The sequence below is a fragment of the Stegodyphus dumicola genome, chromosome 1, assembly GCF_044657685.1.
Source record: "Stegodyphus dumicola isolate Sdum_Otavi_A_Nest chromosome 1, ASM4465768v1".
Taxonomy (NCBI): Eukaryota; Metazoa; Arthropoda; class Arachnida; order Araneae; family Eresidae; genus Stegodyphus; species Stegodyphus dumicola.
This window is the reverse complement of record NC_140768.1, coordinates 48,061,898-48,081,565: the sequence shown is the minus strand read 5'-3', so window position 1 is coordinate 48,081,565 and position 19,668 is coordinate 48,061,898.

The window sequence follows — 19,668 nt, the reverse complement described above, 5'->3', positions numbered from 1 at the left end:
GGTCCTTCTTGAATTTCTTCTGTTCCTCGTATTTTTGTGCCTCCTGTTGGCGTTTCAGTTTCCGGAACGGCGGCCTTGCTGACTCTGTGGCCGTGTGCGCGTTCTCCTTGATGTGTAATTTCTCCTGCTATCCTTTGTAGGTGTTGTTTTTCTCTTTACCACGGTTTCTTTACCCGGTGCATCTGTATTTTTGTTTTTCTTAAACGCTGGAGTTTGAAAATTATTTTTTCTTTTTGATACCGACGTCCGGGTTGTAGAAGTGCTAGGTCTCTCTTCAGTTCTCTGTTTCTTGGGTGGTGGAATAGTTGTTGTAGTCTCTGGATCTTCTACTTCGTTTAGACTTGAGTCCTGCAAGAAACTTTTAAGGATTTCAAAATCATTTGGATTATAGTATTTTTTCACCTGGTCGGGACTTGCTTTACAGATTTCCCCTCTCTCGTTCTTAAGATATAAGACTACTCCTTTGATTTCCTGAATTACATAGGGGCCTTCAAACTTTGGAGCTAGCTTTGCCATAAAATTGTCTGGGGCACTTGATAATGAAAATTTCCGCTTCAATACTTTATCCCCAACTTTAAAATCTGCTTCACGGCGTTTTCTATCGTAATATAGTTTCTGCCTATTTCTTGCCGTATCCGAGGTTTTAAGCGCCTGATCAATCAACTTTTGCACATCTTTTTGTTTAAACTCCTGCTCTCTTTGTTGCACAAAGAATAATTTATCTAAAGGCGTAATTAATTTTCGGCCTAAGAATAATTCTGCTGGAGTTTTTCCCGTAGTATCATGATGTGCCGTTCTTAAAGCATAAGCTAATACATTTATGTAGCCATCCCAGCGCTTGTGATGTGTGCTCACGTAACTGCGAATTATTTTTACTATGTTTTTATTAACTCTTTCTGCTATGTTAGCCTGTGGTCTATACGGAACCATTTTGATATGGCGTATGCCAAGTCCATTGCATATGTTTCAAATATTTGACTAATGAATTGTTTTCCGTTATCGCTAATGACTTTTATCGGTGCACCGTATTTTAAAATGTATCTGTGTAAGAAGGCATCTGCGACTGTTTTGGCTGACGCGCGTTTAAGTGGAACAATTTCTATCCATTTTGAAAAATGATCTACTATTACTAAAAGAAAACGATTTTTATTTAACTCGCTCTGGGGGAAGGGACCAAGAAGATCTATGCCTAAAATTTCATTCGGAAATGTAGCGCGAATGCTATTTAAGTACCCGGCCGGGATGTAATTAATATCATTTATTAACTGACATTGATTGCAGAACCTGACATACGCCGTTATTATTTTGTATAATTGCGGGAAATATACCGCCTCGCGTAGTCTTTCTGACCCCGATGTGGCCCGCTGTTTTTTCTTCGTGCAACTCCTTCAAAATGCTTAATCGAAGCGAGGCTGGGATGACTGGCTTATACTCAAGATTTTCGTTTGTTGTTTTCGTATAGAATAATAAATTATCAATTATTTCATAGTTTTTTGCTCTATTTCTTATCGCATCGATATCTGTATGCTCAAAGCTTTCGGGGTCTTTCAAATAAGCATAGATATTTCCAAATTCAGGATCAGCTTTCAGTTCAGTAATAACCGTATCTCTAGAATCTAAAATTTTTGAAGTCAACACAGCGCATTTAAGTTCATTTCCTTCATCGTCCAGTTTTATACGAGAAAGTGCGTCAGCTACATTGTTTTCCTTACCCGGTTTATATTTTATTGTGATATTATATTCTTGGAGTTTTAAAGCCCATCTTATTAACCTGGGCGTTAGGTTTTTTCCCGAGTAAAGTCTACCAACAGACGCATGATCCGAAAAGACTGTTACTGGCGATTTGCCGAAATAAACTCGAAATTTGTGTACAGCCATTATTACGGCTAATGTTTCTCTTTCTGTAGCTGTATAATTCCTTTGTGTCTGATTCAATGTTTTACTAAAAAATGCCAGCGGATGGTTATTTTGCATAAGAACCGCCCCACCGCATAGTCTGACGCATCTGCTGCAATTTCCAGGTTTTCGTCCCCCTCAGGAAATTTTAAAACAGGGGCATTAATAAGCGCTTCTTTTAATCTTTCAAAAGCTGTGTTAGCTTCCGCTGTCCACGTAAACTTACCCTTTTTTCTTTTGATTATTAAGAGTGGTTCAACAATATTAGCGAAATCTTTTATAAAAAATCGATAGTAAGAACATAACCCAAGGAACGAAGAAAGTTTCTTGGCGGTGTTGGGCGGTGGGAAATTCTTAATAGCTTTTATTTTTGAATCTTGCGTTTCTATACCCTTTTGCGAAATTTTATAACCGAGATATTTAAGTTCTTTAGTTGCGAACTTGCATTTTGAGGCATTAATTGTAAGACCGGCCTCTTTTAATAATTTAAAAACTTGTTCGAGGTCATTAATGTGTTGTTCCAACGTACTACTCGTTATAATTATATCATCTAGATAAATTAAAGTTGATTTTCCTAGGACAGGCTTTAGAACAATGTCCATAGCTCTCTGGAATGTTGATGGGGCCCCACACAACCCAAAAGGCATGCGTAAAAATGCATAAGTGCCCGATTTTGTTATAATCGCAGTTTTATGTATATCTTCGGGTCTCATAGCTATTTGATAGTAGCCAGACGTTAAGTCCAAAGTAGACATATATCTTGTCGATTTGATCTGTCTAATGATCTCGTCTATAACCGGCAAAGGGTAAACTGGAAATTTGGTAATACTATTTAGTTTTCTGTAATCAATAGCAAACCTCCAAGCCCTTTTATCCGAAGGAGGAAACTCGTTCTTTTTCCTACATAGTACGACTGGACTCGCGTACTCACTATTTATGGGCGTTATTATTTTATTCTTTAACATCTCCTGAATATGTTCTTCGATGATTAGGTCTTTTTGTTTATCATAACGATACGGTTTAGTCCTACAAGGTTTTTCGGCATTTAATTGAATCTTGTGAGTCACGATTTGGCAGTTTCCTGGTTTTTCTGAAAACAAATGAGAAAAATTACTCACCACTTGCTGTATTGCTTTACTTTCATGGTCATTCAGATGGCTAAGGTCCACTTCAGGTGTCTCCACAGGTTCCACCACCATCTGGTCCATCTCCAACACCACGGAACTATCTTGAAAATTTAATTTGGCCCTCGCGGCCCTTAAAAAGTCCATACCTAAAATAACAGAGTGTTGTAGATCTTTCACCACAAAAATTAATACTTTGAGACTTTCCTCTTTTACCTGTAAGTTTAATGATACTTTCCCGATGCAGTGATATGTTTTTCCTTGCGCCGCTATAATTTCCGTATTTTTGGTTTTAAACAATCGTATCCTATAAAAATTCTTTTTGAAGAAATTTTTACTCATAAAATTTCCTTCTGCTCCTGTATCGATGAGGGCTTCTACTGGTACATCGCCAACCAGGACTTGTATAATTGGTAGCTGTGAGTTTTTTACGATGACCGTGTTTAAATGTCTATTTGAGGGTTTTTTTAAAACTTCCGGGGTCTGGACCCTCCCTTTCACAGGCCCCTCTACTCGTTTAAAGCTTTCTTTTCAATCTGTGTCTTCTGGGTACGCGGATGTTTATTTTCAAATTTTCTTTTTGGGCCTTGACCTTCGAGTTTCGATGCGTTAGCTTGATAGTTCTTTCCCCCATAAGAGCGATTTCCATTTCTGGTTTCCTCCTTCCTTCGGGTACTTTGAGAATATGTTTCCCCTCTCGCTTTTTCCGCTATTCTGCGATTTTGAAAATTCACCGCCAATTCGAAAAGTTCCTGCAATGTGCTTGGGTTTCTAATTTCAAAGTAGTCTTGGACAGCGGGTAACAATCTTGGTAATATTATTTCAATTATCTCCGCATCGGGTTTCTTTCCATACAGCATATCCGTTAGCTTGATTTTTCGTAAAATAAAGTCCGTCAATTGTGCTGTATCCCGTTGATAGAAACTATATAGTTCGGCTTCCAGCCGTACGCGATCTTTCACTATGGGGAAGGCCTTTTCTAACGATTTTTTGAAATTTTCAAATGTATATGTCTGGCTTGCAAATTCCCCTAATAAAAATTTACCTATATTTTTCCACCATAGCGCGGCCTGTCCTCTTAGTGCTGATGTGGCGACGGCAACTTTTTGTCTTTCAGGCACAGGGTAGAGCTGAAAGTGGTTTTCTAGACCTTCGAGAAATACCGCCACCGAATTTTTCCCGTCGAAATGGACGTTTGGCTTGATTGACGCTCTCAAAGTCTGGACCAGGTATCCAAATCCTTCTAACTGACTTGTCATTTCTTGGTGTTGTCCAGCGGCTTCCATCCAGTTTTCGGCCATTTCAGTTCGATAAGTGTTCGGGCGCCAATATAACGTTGCGCGCCTCCAACTTGCACGCAACCAAGAGGTGACTGTGAAAACTTGTATAAAAGATAGAGCCTTGTGAAGGGTTTAAGTCCCTTTTTATTCAACGTAATAAATTACAATTGCGTGCTCTTGACGCTCACAGACTGTGCCAACTTGGCAGTCAAATAAAAATAATAACCTGAAAAGAAAGTAAAGACAAGATTCTAACTACGAGGCTCTCTAAAATAACTAACTCACCGCGTTTTACAATACCGTTGCTCATTCAGCAGACTTGAAGCTCACTGGAACGATTACCACTACTTCCCGCCAAGCACATAGGCCGCAACGCGGGGTTCTTCAATTCTCGCTAACTACCTCCGCGCTCGTGCAGTAAGAATATCACACCGAACTCGTTTCCTTCTATTTAAATCAGAATACTTCCGCTGATAATTTGAATCCTTGCGCGTTCTACTCAAATTTACATATTCTGGCATTGGCAGTTCCAGGGGAAAGTAAGGCTTGACAGGAAAGATAGTTTAAACTTAAAATAAATGTTAGTTAAAATAAATATAAACCCTACAGTGTAATTGTGGAGATCCTATAGGTAATCAAGAAATCAATGAAATGGCTTAGTAGCTACTAATAAATAAAATTAGCAAATATGTAAATTGTATTTATTCTGTGCTTATAGATGAAAGTTTACTGGTACTATACTAATACCATTTTTGGATACTCAAATACATTTTTCTGAAATTGCTGCAAAATATTCTGTTATCACCCAGTAAGAAATAATTAAAATTGCTTTGTCATTATCGAGGGATAAGTCATGTGATGGATAATTCCAATATTTTTAATAATAGAGCTACTGGATCCACAACGCAATAGATGTCGATTTTAGTTGTAATTCACTTGCTTTTGGGCACACTCGGTAATCTTTATTTAGTAATTATTAATAATTATTAATTTTAGCTTATATACAAAGCTTTTACATAACATTTGGCCAATCAACACAGCATCATCTAAATTAGTTTGCCTTTAGCAAAAAAAAAAAAAAAAAAAAAAATACATTTCATTTTGTTCAACTTATTGAGGTTCTTACGCATCATTTTTATTTAATTAAAGTTTATTTTTGCATTAACCCCATAATGAGCCAAAGGGAACAGATTAATAGTACATGCGTGAAAAGGGGATACGCATAGACAATCAAGCTTTATGCCAAAGAGAAACCCATATTTTTCGATCGAAACACACTTACAAAAGATATATGCTCCCAAAAAAAAATGAATTACTCTCCCGAAACTTACCCACATAGCACAAAAACATCCTTGGAATATCCTGAGGATGTTGCTCGCGGGATATGCGCACATCCTCAGGACATCCCGGAATGTCCCGCGAACCTCCTAAACACCTCCTCCCGAGTTCTTAATGTCACATCCCGGGATATCCTCAGGACATCCTAACTAAGTCCCATCGACAGCGTGCGGGATGTTATTAGGATATGAACTCCTACTTACTACATCCTCAGGACATCCCGGGATATCCCACTAACCTCCTAAACACATCCCATTATATCCTAAAAACATCCTATCTATGTCCCATCGACAGCGTATGGAATGTTATTAGGATTTAAAGTCCTACTTACTACATCCTCAGGACATCCCGTAATAACCCAGTTTCCTCCTAAACTCATCCTCCCTAGTGCTTAATGTCACATTCCAGTACATCCTTAGGACATCCTATCTAGGTCCCACCGACAGCGTATGGGATGTTTTTGAAATACTAGTTACAATATCCCTTTAACCTCTTAAATACATACTCTCAACTGCTTAATGTTACATCCCAGTATATCCCCAGAAATCTTCTTTATATTCCAGTGAAAGTGTGTGAAGGTGTGATAACCTGAAATTTGCTTATTTTCCACAGACAGTCTCAGGTCCTCCATCTGTGGTTACTATGGAAAAATAAGAAATGTTAAGAATATTTATACAATTTATTTTCTAATTTGAATTTCAATTTATTTAATAATTTGTAAATATATCTAAAACTGAGCAAGAGACTTGAAATGAATTATTAATACAAAATATTATAAGAGAAAATTTTGCTTTAACGTATTAAAAATCTTTCGATCATTTTTAACCATTCAATAGCCCAAAACTGAATTCTCCGATATATTCATAATTAAATTATTCTACAAATGCAGTTCTGACTTCAGTTAATTTGTATTCAAAATTCAATAATAAAATGAAGCATTTAATAACCTTTAAGTAGTGGACCAGATGTGTGTAAATTTTGAAATTCTGAACTTAAGTCGGTTATGTTGATTGAATCATTATTCATGGCTACAATATGATTAAACAGTTCATGAGTTCGTCTTGCTATTTGCTGTAATGGAGCGGAAGATTTTCTAATCAATTTTTTAATAAAAGATATATAGCTTTCAAATTTAAATGCACTGTAATTATCTAACGGCCCAAACATTTTTACATCTTCGCAAATATGCAGTAGGCCGTGAACATTATGAGCAATATACTGTTTTTCATAATAAAGCCCAAAATTTACTACGAAGAGTTTTAATAGAGACTGTGCGTATTCATCAATTGCCGTCTGATTCTGTATTTTACATAAGAGTCTAATCGAAATATGAAGTAGTAAAAAATTATCATGTAGCTTTTTGTTAAATAAAAAAAAATAAATAAATAAAAGTAAGTGGGCTACTGTACAGTAAAAATTGACGGTATTTTGTAGCTTTCCAGTGTTTCAATTCTTTTAGAGTTGGTTCCTTGGTTTTCTTGCAAATTCAATTGGTACATAAGACTTTAAAAACTGGTCATTTAAAAAAAAAATTAGTTCAACATTTTTATGTGGTAATCGTGCTTGTAAGGTGCCTCCGCCTATCCTAATAGTAATAATTTTTTGTACTACTCCTAAGCACACAAGGGACATAAAGTCTAACGGGCTATTTATTAGTCCTATATTTGGAATATTCCTTAAAATGGGATAATCGTTTTGGTAATCGTCATCAGTCAGTTCTTCTTGAGACATAAAAGTTCATATTTCGAATCACAGTTTGAAATGGAACTTAAAGAATATTTGCTAGCGCGAAAATTCGACACAGTCCTTTTTCATAATTAAATACTACTTCATCTTCTGACGAATCCGATAATATACGTTGATTTATTCTGCTGTAAATCCGTCTTTTAGATATCTGAGATATTTTTGTTTCTAGTTTTGATCATTTTTGTAGAATAAAGGAAACATTTAGAAACTTACTTTTCACACTCTGTCAATGTAACGCTTGCAAGCGTCAGCAAGTCAGTTCGTAACTGAAAGAGAATTTGGAACGACGGCTATTAACGTTTAGCAGAATAGCTGAATTCTGGAAATCAGAAAGTAAGTACGTGTACTGTCCACTGTGGGGTTCTTCAAGGATATCACTATTACGGAGCAATTAAAACCGTTGGGGGGCGTTTTGCGACTTTGTTGTGAAGGGGGAAGGGATGTTTCCGTTGTAGGGGGATACAAAAGAAGGGAAGGTTTGACACATAAATCTGCTACGTTACAAAAGAGAAATCTTAGGGCATCGGTTACAGAAAAAGTGCTCAGAGGTGTTACATTCTGAGCGGAGCTCGGTTTCTCAAAAGCAAAGAAAATTTGAGAAGCAGTTTTACGACCAATGATAATGATGATCAAAACTTTAAGATTTTCAACTTCAATTGTTATTTATAGTATAAAATAAAGTAATAAAACTGCTAAATTTAAAGAACGCGTTTAATTTAAGAATTAAATCATTTTAATTTAAAGTTTGAACATCTATTTAATCCGTTATCTAATTTTGAGTTTTCATAAAAACATTTAACTTTGTGTTATATACCTTGAAGAAACGTGTTTACTGCATTTTCTGGATGTTACAAATAAATTAATAAAGCAGCAATTATTGTTAAATTATGAGGAGTCATGTAGCATTGTCGGCATAACGTATAAGACTGCAGAGCGCTGGATATATTTTTTTCGCGCTTTTTTTAGCAAAGACCGAATATTTGTATGGTTAAAGAGTAAAGTAGCAAAGTGAGGTTTGAGGAGAGTAAGAACTTAATGTTAGTTCTTCCCATTCTCAAACCTTATTTTCCTATTACAGAGAGGTAAAAAATAAGTTACTTCTTACCTCAGTCGCTTTGAAAATCTAATTCTCATTATTAAAGAACTTACCAGAAAATGAACGAAGAAACTGCAATGAATTTTTTAGCCCAAGAAAATTATTCTTCTGTTTATAAATTCAAATTAAAGCAAGTTAAACCTCGTACAGACTAGTTTTTAACTGCGTCTGTAATTTAAAATTTCGTTTGTTAAAAATATATATATATATATATATATATATATATATATATATGTATATGTATATATATATATGTATATATATATATATATATATATATATATATATGTATATATATATGTATATGTTACTTATTACTGCACAGCACTAAACATCATTCATTACTAATATCATAGTGTAACAGATCAAAAAGTATTTTTTTTTCTTTTGCAGTTTCAAAGTACAATTATTTCTATGCTAAGAACTATCGATGAATTAAATAGAATACTTTTATAACTTGATATTTCTGATGAGTGCCTCAGAGACGGGTAAGTGATTATATTGACAGATTGCCGTACAGAAGGGCTCAAGTTCGAATGCCATATAAGGCATGGATGCACATCATGCCCATCTGTTCATAGGATAAATGTCTTCGTAAAAGATTTTCTGAGTTAACCTGTAACGTACATAATATTTGTGTTCAAAGATATTAGAAAAGTATCTAAAATAGTGTTTACAAAATATATTATGTAGCAATTAGAATTTAATCGTAAACACACTTTCAATATGAAACTCAAAAACGAATGAAAACGCGTGCCTATAACTTGTAAGAAAGTTCTCTGATCAATAGCACTGTGAAACAACAACAAAAATTTGAAAATATTATTACTTAATATTTACAGCCAACATATACAAGACGAAATCCAGTGTAAGCATAACAATTAAATTTTCATATGCAGAATAGGTAATCCATAGAGTAAGATTTCGATTCTTATAACATGACTTGCGTGTGGTACAAGGTTACTTTAATATTTTCAGATATGAGCTTCCATAAAAGGTAAGTACCGAAGATATCTGAGAAACAACATTCTCAGAAGATCTTCATATATCCCGGGACATTACGACTTGAACAGGACATCCTTAAGATGTTGATTTACGATGTCCTCAGGATATCTGAAAATCAACATCCTGAGGAGATCTTCATATATCCCGGGACATTGAGACTTGAATAGGATATCCTCAGGATGTTGACGTAAGAAGTCCTCAGGATATCTGAGAATCCACATCCTCAGGATATCCTAACTGCTTCCCGCGAGATTGCGACTTAAATAGGATATCCTGAGGATGTCTTGTGTTATGGGGGTAACTTGTATGTAGTGTATGAGGAGATGAACAAATAATTACAAATTTGAAACAAATGATAGTTTTATTAAATGCCTAATATTAAGTCTGGCCTTTTAAAAGATCACGTATGTAGTACGCAAACTGCCGAAACTATAATACGTTTTAAATATCAAGAGGACTAAACCTCTGGCCTTAAAGGCCAAAAAGAATAAAATCTGAAAAAATTCTGCTTCTCGTCATTATAATATTATCGTAGTGGTCATTTCAGAAATTTTACAGATTCCCTTGCTTTTTTATCACTGTTCTTATTCACTTGCTTTTTATCATGAACTGTTCGTTATCTCAGACTATTTCGTTAAACCCATTTATTTATTTTTGGAATTAAACACAACCAATTCTTTCAAATGATCATCTATAATAAGTTGAGTCTCCTTTATTGCATATGATAACTTAAAAATAAAAAATTTAAAATAACAAATCTTTTGTCCGTCTTTCTATTTTTAGGTGCTTTCTCACTAAAAGATCTAAGAATATTTATAAACACCTTATCATAGAATGCCGTACCTCCTAATGTCAAACTAAGAAATCAAAACCTGCGCTTTTCCAATTTGAATAATTTACCATAGCAAAATACGAGAAAGCTAAACTAAGAAAGCTGACGATAAACTAGCTTGAGTCACGATATGTGTGACATGATACGATTTTCTCCAGCAAATTTGCATAACGATACAAAATTGTGACACGAAAACTCAAGCACAGGACAACTGTCAAATTTTCTTTGATGAACCAATACTATGTATATTTGTCGTGAACAATACTAGCTATTTAACATTTCTTTCTTTGAAAGTATATTTCTTAATACAAACAAACCATGTATCATAAGTACATATTGCAGATTCGTAATGAATGTATTATTAAGCTATTCCATTTACTATTTATTGTGCAATGTATTTATAATTTATATGTAATAATTTATATTCCGAAGCCTAGGAAATATTATTTTTAGTTCCTTAAAAAGCGTTTCGGTATATTTATTCCAACTGTACAAATATCCACTATGAAGGTTTACAAACAGTGTATTTATCATTGAAAAATTAAAGATAAATGTCATACAACATTGTGCAAATGACTTCATTAGTACGGAAACTCATTTTATCGAAGTTATCAATAACTTATTTAAAGCTAGACAGACATTGACTTCAGTGAACTAACTTTAATGAAAGTAATTTAGTTTATAAAATATAACGTTAATAGGCTAGATAATGATACCTAATTAACTTCGATGAACAATGGAGTTATGAAGAAGGGAAAACAACTTAGAAAATGATGAATATATTGAAGAGCTTGAATGAGAATTAACAACTGAACAGCAATAAAAAATGTTGGAATGAATGAAACCTTGTCAGAGCAGATTATTGAAACTGATCCCGCCACTGAGCGCCAGCTGTATGCGACTCGCCCAACGATAAGATGCAGATCTTTGCTGCAAAGAAATGTACAAAGAAAAATTAAAAAACGAAAATTTTGCAAATTTCGATATTGTTATTTTTTAAAGAATATAAAATGAATTATGGAGAACATGTATTTTTTGAAATTATTTCTAATAAGACATTTGAATCTATTAATTATGTTTCATATATTGAAAAACAGGACAAAATTCTTTTGGAGTCAATTTTTATTTTTCTGCATATATTTAATTCTTCGATTTCAAGCAGTCCGGGATATTAACATATAACCGATTAACTGAACTATGCGAGATATTTGAGGACACGTATATACCCATCTAGGTTTTTCTGTCCTAAGGTGAACAAGAGAAATTCGTTTTAAAAACTGTTTTCTGTCCACGGTATTTACAATCCAAAATACGAAACAGAACTACACACCCATTCCAGAATTGATTTACTTTTAGATACATATTATGTCAAATCTTTACTACCACTTGAACCTACGAATGAAGAATACAAGTCTAGCAATGCAAACCAGTCAGGGGTAGCGTTTTTATTTCATTTGTAAGATTCTAACCTGTGTACTTTTAAGTTACATTTAAAGTTGAAGACAGGTAAGCGAATAATCGCTTGAGTTCGTGAGACAGAAAATAAACCTTGGAAAGGGTTAAATACCATTTATTATTCCAAATTAATTTCACAGAACTGCTTCTTAGAGTGTTACAATAAAGCCTCCACTTGGGCTTATACAAAGAAATTAATCTCAACTAAAAAGATATAGCCGAAGCTATCAAGATTCTAAGAGAGTTGGCCCCTTAATGCTAAATAACGACGAAGCTATCAAGGGCCTAAAGTACGGTTGAGCGTAATAATAGCTTATCAAAGAGTAGCCTAAAAAGGCGGATGCGCGCTAGTTGAATCGCTGGTTCTCTTTCTGACGAAGTCAGTAAGTAGAACTTAAAATTTAAATACTTCTCCTCATTTGCATTCAAACGCGAATCTAAAAATACGTTCTGTTCGGAAGTTGTAAGCTTGAAATTAAGAAAGGATAAGACCGGCAAATGAGATAATTAAATAATTAAATCCGGCAAATGAGATAAGTATATTGTGTATGTGTTAAGTCATGATTTTAAAAAATGGTATGTTAAATATTACGCTATTGTGCTTGTGAGAAATTCATTCTTATAATAGAGGTAAATTAAAAATCTTAACCATCGTTTAGTGGCAACAATGTATTGTGCTGTTTCTGCTATTTATTTGATAATAAGTAAAATGTTCTCACTAACTGGGCGAAATGATACCTTTTTGACATATTTAAGAACTTTATTTTGTTTCTTTCAATTAATAATAATGTTTACAAAATGCAAATGAAAAGATTTAAATATATTCTTATATTTTATATTAATAATCACAAAATTCACAGAAACAGCTTTTTTTCTTCACTCAGATATGAATGACATATGGGTTAGGTCAAATATGAATATGAATGCCATTCGGCATATAAAACATCCAGTATGAAAGATGATTCAAGAAGCAGACTGTAGGCTGATTAATAGAATTATTTTTATTTAAAAATACTGTTATGAAGAAAAGTTAATCTTTTTTATTATTTATATAATTATATTATGGAAAATATAAACATTTTGTAATTTTTCAGTCAACAGTTGGAATGCAGAATAAATTAGCATAAGAGGAAAATTGTTTTTTCTTTTCTTTTGTGTGGAAGGGTAAGAAAATAAATGTATGCTTAATCAAAAAATATTTTTGATTTTACTGCGAGATTATTATGCTAACATCACAGATGTATTAAAGAAACATTAGATAAGAACGAATTTGAATATATTTATTTATCATTTTATCTTAACTACATCTTTAAATTGCCTCTTTATGTGAGTAAATAGAAATTGGAGAATATCTTAATAAGTTATATCTCTATTTCATAAAATATTACCCTTTCTCAATCCATGCACTAGCCTCATTAGAACTTCAGCGTCTTAAAGCAGTCAGATTGAATAATATATGTGTTGCTGCATAATTCAAAGTAACTTTTTTATCAATGCACTAGATTGAACTAAAAAATCATTTTTTTTTCGTCGTTGAAGGGAAAAAAATTCGTTCAAAGACAAAATCAGTAGAGATACCTCTATAATAGATTTTATATCTTTCACTGTTCTGAACTACAAGGTAAGAAATAATAATTTGCTTACCTCATAAAGAAATGTACCATTTTAGATTAGTTGCCTTTCTCAGGGGGGGATCTTTGATCGAATAATAATTTCAATCTAAATTAGATATAATTTAATTCTAGTTTTATTTTTGTCATAAGTCATTTATCAATAGCACATGAATTCAGTTTTCAGTCTAAAAGTATACAAATTAGCTAAGAGTATATTTATCTATCTATATATGCCGTCTTTAATAGTGCAGTAAAATGTTATTAAAAGACTGAAAATCAATAGTTTTGTAAACTTCATTGTAAACTTATATCTTCGGTTCTCATGTTATTTGGACTTTCGAACTCTCCAAAGAAATTCAAGGAGATATTTTAGCAAAATATGATCACAAATTGAATATATGTTTGAATTTGAATTATTTTAAAATATGCTTCAAATAATACTCGCATACTTCTATTTTATTAACGCCAGGAAATTGGTCAGTGAAAATTTTAACCAGAATTTTTTTAATTTCTTTATTAATTATTAAGAACAATGTACATTGTAAGACTTGAAGTAGACCATTCTGGGATAATGGCAAATTCTGTTTGTTTCAAGCAATTTTAGTATTAGCAACTCCAAATTTGCTATTTTTACACAAATTCAAATATAATACTTAGGACAGTACAGTGTTTCTCAGACTATCATAACAACGTATAAACTATTAAAAGCTACAATTATTTAGATATAATATTCCGTTCATTAAAATTGCCTTATTATTTTCAAAAAAACTGCTTAACTAGTAGCGAAATTCCAGAGCAAATAATATGCTGTATAACAAATGGTATTAAAACGAAATGAAATTAAACAGCCTACCATGTGTATTCATTGCTATAATGAACTATCTAAATTTTACTCTTTCTAAATATAAATTTTCTGTCTTTTTTATATTTTTGCAGAATTTCGCAAAATGAGTAACTCATTATTCAGTTAAAATCTCATTTCTCCTTAAACCCATAATAACGGAGGTAAACGTCGAAAAGAATCACTATTTCTATCAGCACACTGTAGCGCATTTGTCTACTTGCTCTTCTCACTGTTCAGTAAATAGTTACGATGGTTTCAGAATTTGCATAATGTGCTGTAAAGCGGCATAATTTAGTTTTTCCGTTTTACATTCCGTGTTTAACTTTTGACAGGGAGCATAATGCGACTACATTTGAATTTTATTTTTATCTAAAGCAAAACTACTTTTCTGACGTTAGCTTTAAGTACTGCTTTCAACTGAAAATTTGCATGCGTCATATTTCTTCTCGCAAATTATTCAACGTTTACTATTTCAGTTGTGTCTGAGTAAGTAGTAGTATGATAAAGTTATTAGCTCAGAAAAGTGGTACATAAATGCCTACACGTTCCAAGAACACGACTTCCCCTCCGAAAGTTTCCGCTTGATGAATTGTTGCAGCTCTTTCTAAACGACTCGGTTTAAAATTATATTGTAAGTCTCAGGCACTTGAAATTTACAGACTAAGTTTTATTTTAGAGTGACGTAACTATTTTAATTCTTAAAACAAACCGTTTTGATGATGAATTATTATTATTCGCACTATATTCATTAAGGAAGTGCAAGTATGAGGTATGAAACAATTTTCTGTTATATTTAAAATTTATTCTTAAAACTAAATTGATCTCTTATGTGAAGATTACAAACCTAATGATATTTGATCATCCATTTTCATATTAAAGGATTAGGATTTCCTGTTTTCGTGTTTTGCCCGTGTGCGCCACGAAAACGCGTAACTTTCCTCTGTAAAAACCTCCACGAATTGTTCCCTTCCCTTAGGCTAAATATATTTCAGTTGAATAAATCTCTTGTGCTTTGTTGCATTCGATAGAAAAAATCTTTAGTATCGCTTCAGCCTGGTCCCAAATGAGCCTTAGCAGTTTTATTTCCGGCTGATCCGGAATTATAAATATCTCTTTATCTCATTTGTAGTGCAATCTGCAATTTTACGCTCATTTGTGCAAAGAAAAAAAGTATAAAAAGTGCCACAGCCCTTATAAATGTGACTCATCTTTAAATTTTAGTACGCTATAAGCTTTTCCTTGTTTTTTAAAAGAACTCGCATAGTATAGCAGGATAAAACTGAAGAAGGGGGAGACGTCCTACCAAAATAAAATTTGTTTTCTTAAAAATCTCTTAAGACCGTGATGCTCAGTTGAGAACAAAAGTCTACAACGCTGATTTAAGAAAATAAGTGAATTAAGTCATGTCTACAGCAAGGCTATATCATAAAGTAAACCTATATCAATAGAATTGCAATATTTAATTCATAATCAGAGATACAGGTCAGGGCTTAACACCTTTGTTTAAGTATGATATTCCGGCTTTAGCATTCGCGATAACTGTTGTTTTAACTGCTCGCCGGTAAAATAGCTAAGACAGCTTATTTGTTGTCTACTTGATGAGTAATTTTAGACTAGGTAACCAACATTGAATTTAATTATGTGTTATATTAATTGGAGTATCCATAAGTGATCGAAGTTTTGTCTGTAATTCAAGATGTGTTCTGTTACATTAAGACAAATATATAAGAATGCTTATTTTATCCTCCTCCTGTGTTTTCTGACGATTTTAAGAAGTAGCGATAACTCGCTATTTGTGTATTAGGGGGTCTGAGGACTTTTGCTTCCAGTTACAACAGAAGCCGTATAAAACGATATGCTGGAGGCTTTCTTTCTCTAAAAGTCTAAATCTCCGTCCGAGGGTTTGTTTCCTAGAGAAAGAGTAAGCATGCATTACGAAGTTAAATTTCATTATTAAAAAAAAGTTTTCATATCAAAAGAAATTTCCGTGTGAATAATGTATGATAAATAAATTAATAATAAAATAAATAATTTTTAAATAGTAATGATGATATAAAATAAAATACTCGTCTCATTTGGGACTCCAGTTGGAATTACAATTTAAGTCAAAAACTATGAAATAGCTCAACTTGACACCTGAATTTTATGCTCCAAATAGACAGTGAATGAATCTGAAGGAGATAGAAACGGAGACCATATTTTTCAGTACGCCAATAAAAATAAAAGGTAAAACAGTTATAGCGTTATTAATGAAAATACGGGGAATGCTAAAATGAGTGTAGGAGGAAATTTTAACGAAAGATATGGAGGCCTGAAAACAAAGAGAGAAGAGTCAAACATTTTCTGCCTACGAATCCTTGCGAATATAATTCTAGCTGTCGAGCAGAACGTGACAGGGTGAAGAACATCCCCCAAACTCTTCTCCGCAGTAAGACACTAGGGTTGGAGCGAAACATTCACTTACTATCATAAATTGGTTGCATTTCCTGGAAAATAAGCATTTTAAATATGGTGGAGGCTTTTCTTTCCTTAAAAGTCTAAATCTCCACCTAAGGTTTTCTTTCCTAAGGAAAGGTTGTAAGGATCTTAAGTTTTACTAACGTTTATTTTATTTTAAATCTATACTATCACTTCTTATTTTCTACTTCCGGCCAGAATTATAAGCGTTAAGGTTTTTATGCAAAGTTGTCTGGCGAACGCCAAGTATTTTAAGTTGTGGCTTTTTGCCAAGCGGGAGAGAGGAAGCAGTGAGTTCGAAGCAGGCCGCTTACCTTAGAAGTTACGCAGTTGCTTGTTGCCTTCCAGGCCAGAGGTTTTAATCCTCTTGATAACTTTTAAACGTATTGTAGTGTTCTCAGTTATCTGTACTACATACGCCTTCCTGTTAATATAAGGCCAATCTTCCACGTTTAATTATTCTAAAGTTAAATTAGAGTTTAGTTTTATTTTTATACTTTTACGTTAGACCCCGAGTAGCGGGTCAGTGTATTCCGAAGTACGGAAGTTATTGTATATAGAGAAAAATAAAGGGTTTTGTATACCCTTCGTCTGTATCCTGTCTACTTACCACAATTAGTGAACATAGCTTTAGTAAGCTCTCTGTTCCGAGTCAGGTCCTTGTATGTTAACGAAGAAGGTAAGAAGGAACATTGACCCTGATAGTGGCGCCCAACGAAGAAGAATAACCATGGCCGAGTTTCAAGAAGAACCTGTGCTGCCTGCAGAAACGGCTCAGAATCCAGAAATGCCAGCTGCCGCCCTGGAAGGATTTGGTTACATAGTCCAGACCATGCGCGCTTCTATGAAACCAGAAGCAACATTTAAGGAAAACTCACCGGTAACCAGTTTTTTGGAAAAATTGGATGACCACTTCATGCTCTACCCCTTGCACGAGTTTCAAAAATTTACCTTATCTACCAGCGCTTTGAGGGGCCAAGCGCTTAACTGGTTCAAATGTATAGGCAGAAGTCTCTTGGGTCAAGCAGGAAGTCCCACCTATACTTCCGAAAATTTCAAGACTGCCCTACTAAAAGCCTTCCCTGTGGTAAGGGATCGTGCGAAATTAGAAACGGAACTTTTCAGTATATATCAACAAAGAATGGAAAACCTCTCGAGCTTTATTTTAAGAAAAATTCACGTTTTCAAGCTCTTGTATGGAAACCGTCCGGATCCTGAAATAATTCAAGTGATTTTGCCGAGGTTACTACCCCAAGTGCAAGACTTTATTGAATTAAGAAATACGACTACACTTGAAAAGTTATTTGAGCTAGCAATCCAGTTTGAAAGTAGAAGAACGGCGGACGTCGAAAGAAGACGCCAGTATCAACAGCGAAACCAATTTGGTACGCCAAGAATACAGCAAACTCAAGCACATGGCTACGGAGAAAAAGCGAATCAGTGGGCAAGGAAACCCGAGCATTCAAAAACAGCCGGCGAACGTCGACAGTTCAATAACAACCCAGGAAAAAAGTCTCAAGGCCAGTGGAAAAAGAAGGAAAGCACGGAAAGGAAAAATAATTTAAACTAAAACGGATTTCTGCTGACGAGAGGGTGCGGAAATCCGGAGGCCACGAAAACCCCTCTTCCTACAAGTTAAATACAGTAATGGTGAAAAATTTGACTCTTCCGAAGATTGAAGTCTTGGCGAATAATATCCCAGCCACCGCACTCCTGGATACCGGCGCGCAGTGTTCCTGTGTGGCAGAAGAGTTTTTTAGGAAGTATTTTCGCAAATACCGCATATATAATGCGGATAATACGACAGTGTTAGCGGCGCAAGGAGAAAAATGTAAGTGCGTAGGTAAAGTACCTTTGTATATCCGTATCAAGGACGAACAAGTAAAGGTGATGTTTTTTATAGTAAAGAATCTGCAAGCACATTTAATTTTAGGAATAGATTTTCTTTCAGAAGCACAAGCTACGCTGGATTTTAATGAAGCGTCCCTTAAGCTGACAATGAAACCAATTCGTACAGAAAACGCTGAACCGCCGATGTTAAAACTTGACCACCTCCCTAATGACGAGCAAGGAAGAATCCGACAAGTGGTAAGTGAATTTGCTTCGTTATTTAGTGATATTCCAGGATTTACTCAGGTTACTAACCATAGTATTGACACCGGAGATGCAAAGCCAGTTCGTCAAAAACCATACCGGTATGATAAGAATAAGGAAAAAATTATAGAATGGCATATTACCGATATGCTACGTAAAAAGATCATAACGCCCATCTCAAGTAGTTATGCTAGCCCGGTGGTTTTATGTAAGAAAAATAATGACTATCCTTTGACGCATCCAAAAGAGATGGAGATTCACTATTGATTACCGTAAATTAAACTCCATAACTAAATATCCGGTATATCCGTTACCGATTATAGAAGAAATTCTAAGGAACATAAAATCAACCAAATTTATGACGACTTTAGACTTAACGACTGGTTATTTTCGAATAGGGGTGAGGCCTGAGGACGTGCCTAAGACTGCTTTTATAACCAAGTCTGGCACTTATGCATTTTTGCGTATGCCGTTTGGCCTTTCAGGGGCCCCGGCAACATTTCAGCGATGCATGGACATTGTGTTAAGACCTGTTCTTGGAAAGTCCACATTTATCTATTTAGACGATATCATTATTACTAGTGATAATCTCGACCAACATATACAGGATTTAAGACAGGTGTTTTCTTTATTAAATGAGGCCGGTCTAAAAGTTAATGTCGAAAAGTGCAAATTTGCAGCCCCTGAATTAAAATATTTAGGTTACAAAATATCTCAAAAAGGGATCGAGACACATGAATCAAAAATAATCGCTGTACAAAAGTATCCGACTCCAAACACGGCAAAGAAGCTCTCTTCTTTTCTAGGATTTTGTTCATATTATAGGTCCTTTATAAAAAATTTTGCAGCTATCGCTGAGCCATTGTTAAAATTAAAAAGGAAAAAGGC